Raw genomic sequence first — 13670 nt, 5'->3', positions numbered from 1 at the left:
GCTACAGGAAACTGGCATTATCTTGAATTGTGGATTTGATTGTTTTAGGAACGTTTTGCTGTATAATCAATTGACATCGGTGTAGTAATTTTTACGTGGCTATGAATTTTGCAGAAGTAATTGAAAGTTTTTACGAGTCAATTAAAACCAAAGCTTTTCGGATCATGAGTCTTATAAGGGCAGTGTTATAGCATTGCTTTCAAATATAGTTAGAGTAATATTTAAACATTATTTTCGGAAGTACTTCCACAGAGAATCCGGTTGTTCTCTGCGGATGAAAACCCATCTTATACAAATGCAGTTAAAATTACTGTCATTACAATTAAGCGAATATAGCTACATTTGTTTACTAAAAGTTATTATTGCTAAATACTGCACTATATAAATTTCATTTGGCATCGTAATTTCAAAAAATGCTCAGCATGAGGTAATTTTATATTATATAATCTACTGTCAAAAACAATAGCTACCTTTTCAGTACTTTAAATTTTACTATTTAGAATTTTTATGGTTCAAAATAATATCTCTATACATTTTCTAAAGTATTCTCTCTACAATAGATATCTGAATAACTTACACCTAAAACACTGACTAAATTTTTTCCAATAATGCATCGCTTTAATTAAATTTATGTTCCTTTGAGATGGTGTATTTAATTATGGCAAAGCACACGAGGGCTATCTGCCTAAAGGGAGGGATGCCTTTCGTGGAGGACTTTCTAAGGGAAACTGGCTCGTATACACGTTACACGTGGGGAAAACCACGAAAACGCCCATGCAGCCAGCCCGTTCGCGGGATTCGAACCTCAGACCGAACTACCAGTGTTCAGCGCCTTTACCGCTCGGCCGCTGGTGGGCCATTCCTTTGAGATGATAAATGAAAAACCTTGTGTAATAATAAATTATTAATATATATAGGTAAATGGTATTTTTATATGTTTTTTCGGGTAAAGTGCAGAATCGCCCACTTATTTATTTGGCACTTTTTACTAAAGTAAAAAGAATTGGATTTTTGTCAATTTTATTTTGACTATTAAAGTGAAAATAGGTCGATGTGTACATGGATAAAGTCAAAGGAGTGCACAATGTCATTTTTGTGCAATTCTGGGATTTTTTTTAAGTGAAAATACGTCAATGTGTACATGGATACCGAGTATGTGCAATTCTTAAAAACACACCAAACAGTGGACGTTTCTACACTTTCCCCATTTTTCTATAGGAATTTAGTTTCATTAAATTAGTTATTTAGTATAATTATGTGTATATGAGTATATTCATACTTATTCACATAGATGGAATTTTTACAGTACGAAAGTTGATCTTCTTTTTTACATCAAGAACTACATATAGTATAAATACCCATTATGTTATAGATTTTATTTATATAAAATTTGTGGAAGATTATATAGCACTAAAAGGGAGATAGGGAATAAAACATTATACGCTATGAGATATTTCCTTAGTTCCCGAACTGTACGTTGAGAATTGGTATTTGTTGAGACTTGTAAGTTTTTTTTAATTCGTTTTGTTACAATATAATTTATTGTATTTTGGGTATTATTAAGTTTATTATACGTTATCTTCATATTTCATTTATATTTTGAGAGGTACAAGTAACATTCAAAGTATTGTAAAGGGGTCGACACAGTGTTTGCATATTATTATTTCTTCACTTTATTATATTCTAGGATTCATCCTTTCTTCCACGCAAAACATCTATGTGTATGCGTGTCATAATAAACTGCAGGGTGTTACTATCATTGGTAAGCGAGCTTTAAGGGGATAGCAAGTATGCTAAATTTGAACTCTATGTTAAGTTTCTAATTTGCAAGTCCCGTGTTCTTTTTGCTTGTTTGTTAATAATGTTTCTCTTCTTGAAAATTTGGGTTTCTTCTAGTTTCGTTTTTAATTAAGTTTATTTAATTAAGTTTTATTTTTAATTTAATTATTTATTTTATTTTTTAATTAAGTTATAATTAAGTTTATTATACGTTATCTTCATATTTCTAATTTGCAAGTCCCGTGTTCTTTTTGCTTGCTTGTTAATAATGTTTCTCTTCTTGAAAGTTTGGGTTTCTTCTAGATTTGTTTTTTAATTTGGTTTAGTGCATTGTATTACCTACAATTGTATTACCTACATTGTATTACCTACTTAAAATTTAAGCAGATGCTACAAAGTACCATCCTTTGGCAATACATTTCTCATTACATAAAAATACATTTCTCATTAGGTATCAAATTGTTAAACAAGCTGATGTGATTAAATACAATTGTTTAATTTCCCAATTAAAGAACTGAAATACAAATATATGCAGTGAGATACGATATGTATATATTTATAATGAGATCAATAATATATATATAGTCAAAGGAATGATTCGCAACCATCAAATGAAATGATATGTGTATATATATATATATATATATGTAATAGATTCTGTAGTCGAATACAAGCAGCTGAATCCGTAATGAACAGCAAGAATTTTGATGGCTTATAAATGTTGAAACTCCAATCCACAATGAATAAGAAATTTGGCAGTCGAGGTAGATTTAATTCAACTTTTCTTTCAGCAAATATGTTGCAACCACAAACAAGTTGGCACATTATTTATGCCTATTCCAAAAATTAACATTTTTGATAATTGTGTAGTAAGAAACAAGGAGCAGACAGACTGCAATCCAGCTAGGCCAAAGCGTGAAAAGCAAATGCGTTATGTTAAGAGTGAAATCTTAATTCAGACCGAGTTAATTTTGGTTCTCGATGCATTTTTACTCGTATTTGATAGTTAATACTGCTCTAAAATTACTATTGGCTGTTTGAATTTTAGTTCCTTTTACAACATCAAATTATGTAAGAGTCATATGACATGAATTAATCTCGAAATGATGCAGTGCAGAAAGATTACTGTTTTTAGAATTGAGAAGGAAAATTAATTTTACGCTGCTAATTTAATCTTTTGCTTATTCCTTATTTTTCTTACATATATATATGTACATATATCATTCGATGGTTGTGAATCATGACTTTGGTTATTATCTTTCTATCCATTTTATTTTCAAAATTATATAAAGGTAGTTTAAAATTTTGTAAAGAGAATTTATACAAATATTTTGTAATATGTTTATAGATATTGACGTGCATTAAGAAGGACAGGGGCTCGTAGGCTTCTAGATATTTGAAAATTTTTATTTATTCGCATTGAATTTGATTTAAAATTACTTTACATGCTTTCTCCGCCATTTAGTTCTGTACATTTCGTCAGTGCTAATTATGTACTTCTGCTGGTTTATGTTTTTATGGAAATTTGATTTACAGTTCTATTTATGTGTATTGTTTTTCATAGGGATTCTGTATATGGATGCCCGTTCTATGTACGATTCTATGTATGGATACTCCACTATGGTATAATGCTATTGGTTCTGTTTATCGGTTTTTGTTTACTGTTTTGTGCAGCGATTTTTCCAAGAGGTACCTTTCTTGGTCTGCGGATTTTTGTGTAGTGTTTTTTACAGGATTTGGCGTATGGGTGCCTGTATAGGTGTACATGCTTTTGACTACTGGTTTTTACAAGGCATAGAACTACGGAATATTCATTTATTTAATGGGAATTAGGCCAATGGATATGCATATAAAGTTCTGATTTTTAGCTATGGGTTTTTACTGGTATTTTTTTTATAGTGATTACAGTTCTACAGGTTTCTACAGAGATTTAGCTTACTCGTATCCGTACAGTTGTACGGGTTTCTGTTTACAGGTTTTTTACGGGTATTTCGCCTACAGGTACCCGTACAGCCATGCAGGTTTCTTTCTATGGGTTTTTACGGGTATTTGGCCTATGAGTAACCGTACAACCGTATGGGTTTTACGGGTATTTGGCCTACGGGTTCCCGTACAACCGTACAGGTTTCTTTCTATGGGTTTTTAACGGGGGTTTGGCCTACGGGTACCCTTACAGTTGTAGGGGTTTCTGTCTGTGGGTTTTTACGGGGATTTGGCCTACGGGTACCCGTACAGTTGTACGGGTTTCTGTCTATGGTTTTTTACGGGGATTTGGCCTATGGATACCTGCAGAGCTGTACGGGTACCCGTAGGCCAATTCCCCGTAAAAAATTTTATGGCTTTCTACGGGGCATTTTTAGCAGGGCTTTACTCAAGAATTACTCTCTATCAAGAATTTCCACGAACGTTTCATTCAGGTCATCCTAATTCATTCAAATACTATTTCTCATCAACTTTTATTCAATTACTGCTCTTCATTCTGCATAATGAAATACTTTACTCTTTACGAATCTTACATTCTCAACCTTTACTATTCTCATACATTATGTTGTTCATTTTCAAAATTTGTAATGATCTTCTTAAGTATTTACTTACTATTATTTATATTTCATTTACTTACATATTTATTTAGGTATTATGCATTTATATATTTAATTTCTTAAATTTTTATTATATAATTCTCAAAATTTTGATACTTTATACTGATTTATATAACAACATTGTATTTATCTTATTCTAAATTTTTAACTTTTATTTATTGTATCTATTCATGTTTATTATTTATTGTATTATTTATATATTTATTTCTTGATATTTAATTTTTATTATGCCATTATCAAAATTCTAAAACTTTATTGTATTTTACATAACAACACAGTTGGTAGATGATTCCATTAGTTGAGCGTAAAAGCTGAATGTCTTAAAGGCGGTGCAGCTGCTCTTCTGATAGTAAATAAATAAATAAATTAGTTCATTAGACTGAAGATGGTAAGCAGTAGTTCGAATGTTGTGTTTACCCAAAGCCTTCAGCAAATCCATTAGTAATCGAGATTAGAAAGTTCGGCCTTGATCAAGTGTTACTGATACGGGGCAGTCAAATTTAGATATGTAATTATGTACTAACGCTTTGCAAATAGGCTGAGCATACATGTCAGCAGTATGTATAACTTCCGGCCTTCTGTTAAAGCGCTCAATAACTGTTATGCAAAAACTGTTACTTTCAAGTTGTGGTAGAGAACCTATAAAATCAATATGGACTTGTGCTAATCTTGCATCAGGAAAGGAAATAGCACGCAAAGGGAATTTCGATGTTCAAGAGCTTAAGAGCGTTGGCACTGTAGGTAACTTTGCACGACAGTTTTAACAAATTTCGTCATATTAGGTAAACTGTATCGTTTAGTCATTAGTTTTGTTGAAGTTGAAATTCCGAAATGGAAAAGGCAGTGAATCTGCTGAAACATTTTAGAACAAAAATATTCAGAAATGAACGGACAATGTGTGCCTGCGTCTTTATTGAAGTAAAGAGTAACAGCGTTTAAAAAAAAATAATGTTTCTCTTCTTTAAAAACTAGTGAAGATTGAGAGAGAGAATTTTGCAGTCGTTTAATTGCATAATTCAGATAATATCTTTAAAATGAATAGGTTGATTATCGGAAACTGCATATATTTCCGCTCTGGATACGGCGTCAGCGATGATGTTATCATGACCGTTGATATATCGTATACAAAAGAAAAATTAGCCATAATGAAATCAATATGGCGAAGTTGTCTTGGAGAATATTTTTCGGGCTTTTGCTTAAAAGCATATATTAGAGGCTTTTATTATGTAAATATTGTAAAGGCCCTGCCTTCGAGCATGTAGCGAAATTTCTTCATCGACAAATATCTAGCGAGTAGTTCTAGATTATACGTTGAACACATTCTTTGACTTTTGCTGAGTTTAACGAAAGGAAACGCAAAGGTTCCCAAACTGAATTATGTAATTGCATTACTGAGCTAGCAAACGCAACGCCCGATTTATCAGTACAGAATTCTAAAGTAGCTTCAGGAAATGGGGGTTTAAGAAGCGTTAAATAATAATGTTGTTACTTATAAACATAAAATCTGCTCATTGCATATAACTATAGTTTATGTGGTCAAATGTAATATATACTGAACAAGGTCCAAAAAGTGGAAATAGATATCATTTCAAATATAGAAGTAACATAATATATAACAATAACAATATAGAAACAAATACGTTTGCGTTGTGATTTTAAAGTAAGCAATTTAAACCCAGCCTAAAGGTAAATTTTGTTATAGTCCAATGCATAAGTAGTAATAATTAAACAATATGTTAAATACAAATAAGTTAAAGTAACATACAGATACATTGAAGTAAATATCAAACATTTATTGTGAGTAAAACATTAGTGTGGTTACAAAAAGTTATATTGTAGTTTACAACATAAGGTGGCTTGACTAAGTTTTAGAATAGACCAAACAATGTCAAAACACACATTTTTCAAAATTAATCTATATGGTGCCTCCACAAATTACTTGAGCCTTTAGATTTCACAATTATAGTAAGGAGTAAACGGGCTTAGTATGCACTTTTTGATCGGAGAAAAAAACACACATCCATCCCACCTGCTTTCAGGAACACACCATTATCCATAAAAATAAAAAGAAATATGTAAGTAAATTAATTCGACAAAGGAGAGGCATCAGCGACCGAGACAAGGCTCTCCACACAATTGTCCCTCCTGGACAATCCTTTTTTCACTTCTATCAGGAGAGTACCAAGCTTCCATGATTCCGCTGACCATTGTCTTCTATGCAAATATCGGTTATATGATTTTCTCGATGTTTCGTCGTAATCAATGAAAGTGTATCTCTACCTTTCCGTTTCAGCTACTATCCGTCTCTCTCTCTCTGTGTCGAACAAACTGTGTAGTCACTTATTCTTCAGTTGGCGGGAACCTTGAACTTGGTAATGAGTGAGGAAGAAACGGTTGCCCAGTTCCAGCAACCCATATAGGTGCGAAGCTGAGACTCATCAGGAAGGAGTATCAACCGGCCTCCAGAAGTTGGATAACATCTCTTTATATTCAAAATAAATACTTCAAGGCTATTCTGAGAGGTCAAACATCCCTCCCCCGAATAGCGACGTCAACAAGAGCTAGCCTCGCCTGAAAAACAGCAGGGTCAAACTTTAACACAAGGATACGCTTAACCAAAAAATTTGGCTTAATGGCCAAACGTTTCACCCCCGTGAGCGTACCCCCGTACCACCAATGCATGTAAGGCACCCAGACAGTGAAGGATACACAATATGCAAATTTTAGAGATGGCCAAACGCTTGGCAAAAGGAAAGGGATTCTTAGTGTTTACTAGAGGTAAGAAGAAATAGTTTGAAAAAATTCTGGGAAACAGGAATGTTTTTCTATTCCAACAACTTATCGGAAAAATAAATGTTTACACAAGTACTGAATTAATTATATTACATAACTTACATTACAATTAGACAAAATATAAATACTGATTTTTAAATCTAGTATCTGACATTTCATTTCAATCAAATACAAAAATGCTTTTAATGTTAAAATACTATAATTACACAGTTATTCGGATGAGTAATCATTTCTAAACATTACGTTTCTTCGACACCTTAGTCGAAATTAACACCAGAGTCAGAAAATATGGATTCATAATTTTATCAGAAAACATTAAAAAAAACTAATTAAATTTACACACCAAACTAGTATAACAAACAGAAAACTTTAAAATTTGAAAGTTAAGTTAAACCAAAACAGCCTTAAACGAAACAGTAAAAACAAAATCAGAGGTAAATTTAAGTTCTTAAGCAAAATAAAAGTTAACCAAATTTCACTTTAAAGGATAAAAAGATTAACACTGCCAAACTTAAATTTATAGTTAACAATTTAAAGCTTAAAAAGGAAATTAACTCACAATAATTACTTTAAACTGAACAAATAAAATCAAATTAATAAAATTCATCAATTACTGACAAAACTGAAGTAACCGGTTGGACGGTAAAGCTAACATATAAATCCATTACTTGAGCAAACGCTTAGGAATAGCGCGTAAGTTAAGCGCATAATACTCCTTCTTCCGCTAGTATGATTCGTTTTCCTGTTTTTCCATTTTTCGTTTTTCAGGCTTGTGAACTACAGCAATATAAATATTTTATAATTATTTTAGCTAAGATATATAATGTAAATGATATAAGGTAATGATACACCTAGTACTTTGTAAGGACTAAAGATGTGTACAGCCTATGCACTAAATAAAAATCAAAATTCTGTAGTGATTTTTCCCTCATAAAAATATGTTTTACTTATAATAGAAAAATATTGCCAGTAAAAATGATTTTTATTCCACATCAAGTAACCTAGATCCTTTCCTCCAGGTAATATTAAGCATTTTAAATTAAAATATTTCTTTAAATTTTACGTTTGCATTTTCTGAATTTTAGCTTGCTTTTGTAAATGAGCGGTAAAAATGCTGGATATTTATTTAGTCCGATTTCAAAACCTGGCGAATGGGCTGTCTTAATGTCGCATTTTCATGTTTTTCCCCATGTATGAAGTAAATAGGAGCCTTTTCCCCTTGAAACTCCTTCTATAGTAAGATATTTTTTCCTTAGGCAGATATCCCTCGTGTGTTTCGCCAGAACGTGAATAATCCAATTATGTTGCTCCTTAAAGTTTAAATTAGTTTCCTTGTATTGCGTTATCAATATTTTGTAATGACATATAATTACTGTGTAAAATGTAGTAGAATTTTACATTTAAAAATGTAGGCAAATTTATTGCAGCTACTCATTAAAATATTATAGAATTGTGTAGATATCAAATGTATTACAATTTTCACGCTGAAAGAGTTTACTCATAAATTTGCTGTAACTAAATTTCATTTTTTTGCGAATTTATAAAGATCGAATTTGTAAAATTCCCAAACACAGGAGAAAAATCGAAGGACACTTAATGGGTGGCAGATGGCTTACGGAATCTCATGTAAACTGATCGCTTAGGAAACAAATTTAACGCAAAGTGGTAAAATTCAGTTTTAGGCAGAAATGCTGATCTCACAATTCGTTCTAAGTTCTCCTTTGTGGCCCACTCCTATCAGGAATTCGATCCGACTTTGGAAAAAGTGCACCTACGAAATCAAATTGTTCATTAACGCATTTTAGATGTAGCCACCGTTGGAAGCAGGAGGGATCGGGAGGAAATTGAAATGCATGTCTCGCTCTGAGTACAACCGGAGACATCTTTAGTGAAGTAATTTTTCGTTTCGTGACTTTTACGTCGCACCAGGATGCTTCTTCTGACTTTCAATAAATCTTCTCAAAGATATTCAAAATTGCAAGTCCGTGTTCAAATTTTGCATTACCATTTCAATCATCAGATAGATTCCTTTGCATGTTTTTCATATATTTTATCATAACAAGGTACAAAAATTGTGTTTCAAGTAAATATTCAAAAAGCTTCAGGAATGTTTGTTTTTCACGGTCTCTTACCTAAATTTAAATATGTTTTAAATTTAAGATTTTTATAGTAAGGAAAAGATTAACAAAATTATAGTTTGGGTTTGTTTTCTTTCGAAAACAGTTTTATAAAACATTATATTCTTTGTTAGCTTATGTTCTTATCTATCCAAGGCCATAACGACTGTTAAAATTGTTCGACTGACTAGACAATTGTTACACATTGTTAAATTATAGAAAATACCAATTTTCTGTAAAATGCGATATATAAATGCAGGTAATAAAAGTAAAACTTGTAGTTCTATGAAAGCACACGATTCACTATGCTTACACCATTTTACTTACATTATTCACTTCCTAGTCATTAATATATTTTACATTTGTTCCTTTAATTCTTTCCACCAATGTAGATAAATAGACGAAATAAATACATCTAGCCAGACAATTCTGGTGTGTTTTAATGTAGTCGTATAATTCAACCAATCCTAAATAAATGTAGTCACGTTTAGGGAACTGTATATTACCTAACATGTTTAAATATTTTCCGTGTTCAAAATTTACTTACCTTTATACCATTCGTTTAGGGAAATATTCTTAGATTATGAATCATAAACATACTCAAATACAAATAGATGTATCTACGTTTAGAAAATCGTTTTATACGGCTACATCTAATTGTCACTGTATCTGTCTATTGAATACTAACTTGTGTAGGAGAAGAAAGAGAGGATTAAGATTTTTTCCCTGTGCCTTTCCATTATTAATGATACCCTAAAATTTCTAGCAGTAAATTTCTCTGAGTTAAAACCTGTATAATATCTGTCTCGAATTTTCTGATGTACCGGGATTGGATTTTTTAGCATTTCTCTGTCTTCTGCTGACCTATGCATAGATGAAGAAGGAGCAGAACAAGATTGAGGAGTACAACAAAGTAACTCCTGTTTGATTTAAAGTGCTGTTGTAAGTTCTAATTCAATTTGGCTTGAGTTTATACTAATCTAAACTCTTAGACTGCCAGATGAATTTTAATCGCTTATACGAGAATTATCAATACCCAAACACTTAAAAAATACAACAGAAATAAAATAATAAATTTATTTCCGCTTCTGATGGTAATAATATGCAACAAATAATTCAACTTTTTACAATTGCAAAGTTTAAATTAAATCTTAGTACCTGGCTTTGATATTTGCACAACCATTTCATTTTTAAGGAAATTTTCAAGTAAAAAAAATGTCCAATGAGTAGCGATAGTGCTCACGTAGCACAGCAACAGAGGAGCTCCATCTAAAATTGGCTTTCCTCTCTGTTGTCTTAAGCTTACTGACATACTACTGTATGAAAATATTATTATTTACATATTCTGTTGCTCAGATGATATACTGGTTAGTGATGCTGACGGCCGTAAGAACAGGCTCGAGCTCCAATCCCTCAAAAGACACGGGTGTTTAAATGTATAGTGTCTGTGTGCTAAAGAAGCACATGAAATACACGGTGAGACGAAAGCCGTCTCAATTGGTTGTAATAGTAGAAAAGGGGAGGAGACCTTCAGATATTTGCCGTGGTGTTCTCCCTCAAAAGTGCGAAAGTTTAAGGGTAAACAGGGTTCAGCAATACCTCTGTCACTTGTGGTACTACAGAGGTGGAGGCCTAGCTTCTATCAGTTTCTGTTTATTTATTCTAGTTGAGAAGACAAAGCAGCAGAATTTTAATATAGGACATATTTTAATGTAAGAAATAGCTTCTCAATAATGTCAGAATTGAAGTTTCAAAAAAAAAAAAATAAATAAATAAACCGAAAATAGTAGAGACTATGATTAAAAGTTTCTGTGTGCCTCTGACAATGATATTGGCTTAGTTTTTGAGGCCATTTCTACAGATAAATTCTAATAATATAATTTAAAATCATTAAGAATTTTACTTTTAAAGTAAGTGGCGATTCTTTATTGTTTGTTAAAATTAAAATGTTAGATATTTTAAATACTTCTTCAACTGTAATTGAGGTGAATATGCCACTATGTGTATTACGTTTCCTTGCTTCATTAAGGTGTGCAATAAACTCTAGTGGTAAAGCAAATGCAAGAACAGAAATACACATTCCTCCGCCTCATATACTATGCTGCTCTATTTATTACAAAAATATGTATTATATTATTTATTGCACAGGCCAACTTTTGTTTATCAAATGATGAGCTATTATAATGAAAAACAAATATATAATGATGACAAGTAAATATGAGAATAATGATCGTATCAATAATATAATGCTCACATAACATAAAATATAATCACAATTAGATTTATAAAAGTATATATATATAATAGAAAAGAGAAAATCCAACGTAAGAAATTAATAAATAGAAGGGAATTATCAAAATGAACACAGAATTTCACAGAACAGAATGGAACACCATGGATTTTTAGGGAGTTTCATAACCCTAAAAATCCATGCTGTTCTATAGGATGTAAGGTTTGTGCAAGTGACGCGACATTACAAATGTAAATTTTAATCATATTTTAATTGTATTTTACTTAATTTATCACTTGAAACCTTTCATTAAAGGAACAAAAAGTACATTGGTGTATAATTTTATAATTTTTTAATTCCCCCATTCTTTTATTTATATTTAATTTTAAACATGGTATTCCATTCTCGACCTGCATTCTAAAAATAAAGTCGAATGGTAAATAGATGTTATATTTTTAAAATTACATGTAAATACCTGTGCTTGTTTGATTGTATATTTTTACAATAACATTACCGGGTTGTGCCATTTATTATTTTTTCATTTAAAACATTTTATATAATAACTATTATGTGTTTATGTTTAGAAGAACGTATAAACATTTTATTTGTTCGTGTGTGTTCAATTAGTGTGTGGAGTATGGATTAGTGTAGTGATTTTGTAGCTATGAATCAACAGACGTTTAAGTTTTTAAGATACGTCAGTTGCTAATTGGGCTACAAGCAAAACCTGTCATTAATTCTTATACAACAAGTTTTGCACCAAATTGGCGATATATGGCGATCTGTTGCCAAATTAGTAAAAAGCATTTCAGAACCCATATAGAGATTTCTTTGAAGCTTCCAGAAACAATAGACAGACCTATATATTAGGTTGCCTGTGAGCCCAAGGATCCAGTTCAGAGCTTCTTTTTTAAGTCAGATTTTTTTACTGCAGAGGCGCTTGATTATAGTACATCACTGACCCCAATCCGTCAAAGATGAATGATACTGGAACATGAAAAAAATACAAAAATGGAATTACAAAATTACAAAACAGTAATTAAACTCATTACAATAACAATAACTACATAGAAACTGGAAAATGAAATAACATTTGTCTTAATTATAATATTAATTAAAATAATAATATTAATAACTGCAATAAACAATATCTAAATTACGCCACTCATGCCTTAAATCTCATTTATTTTATAATATCTTAAAACTAACATCAAAATAGTTCGCACAATGAAAATCACAAAACTAGATCACAAAAAGCAGGCTTATAATACTCTTTTGACTGTGTTACCGGAATTTTAAAATTCACAGTTTTAAATACATAAAAATAAACACCTTAACTTGTTTTCCGAAATAAAAGCTTTAAAAATCGTTATCACCCACAGTTTCAAAATGCAAAATAATTAAATTAATATTTGATTAAATTTTGATTTTTTTTCAAATACTGAGCACTTTTTATTTTAGCAGTTCGTATAAACTTTGTGAACTAACATGTCAGAAGGATAGAAGTAAAAAAATATTAGGAAGTTTTCTACAACACCGAGCATTAACAATTTTCACAGCCGGAGAAAATCCAGATATCTTCATTAATCGATTACTTTCAGCAATTTATATTCAAATTGTAAAAAAGTACGGGGAAACGTACTGTTGTGGCTTTAACTCATATAGAAACTTTAAATACTGATTAACATCGTTTTATTTGTTTTTTGTTGTTTTCAGAATGGCAACAAAAAGATGATTCAATTTTTTTTTGTTTTCAGAATGGCAACAAAAAGATTATTAATGATATTGTTCTAAAGAGTTGTTTACATTTTGCTAAAAACGAAAAGATTATTTTTGATTTAAAACGTGGATTGACGGTATTTGATGAAACAGAGTTGTAAAAACAAAGATTAATTTGGAGTCAGAGCCAATAGTACCACTATGTAAACTTGAAAATTCATCAGTTGATTTTGCCCACGCCCCACACATTTATTTTATCTTCTCCTTTTCTAATATAAGATATTTTAATTTCATAACATCAAAATAATTCTCAAATTTATGGGAAACCTAGATTGATAGAATAGTTGAAACTGTAAAATAGAATTCAATTACTCCGTCTCATTTGAGAAATTACTTTAATATGGAAATGGCTTAGAGAAACATCTTAGGATA

This window comes from Stegodyphus dumicola, chromosome 4 (assembly GCF_044657685.1).
Source record: "Stegodyphus dumicola isolate Sdum_Otavi_A_Nest chromosome 4, ASM4465768v1".
Taxonomy (NCBI): Eukaryota; Metazoa; Arthropoda; class Arachnida; order Araneae; family Eresidae; genus Stegodyphus; species Stegodyphus dumicola.
Note: the sequence above shows the minus strand (reverse complement) of the source record.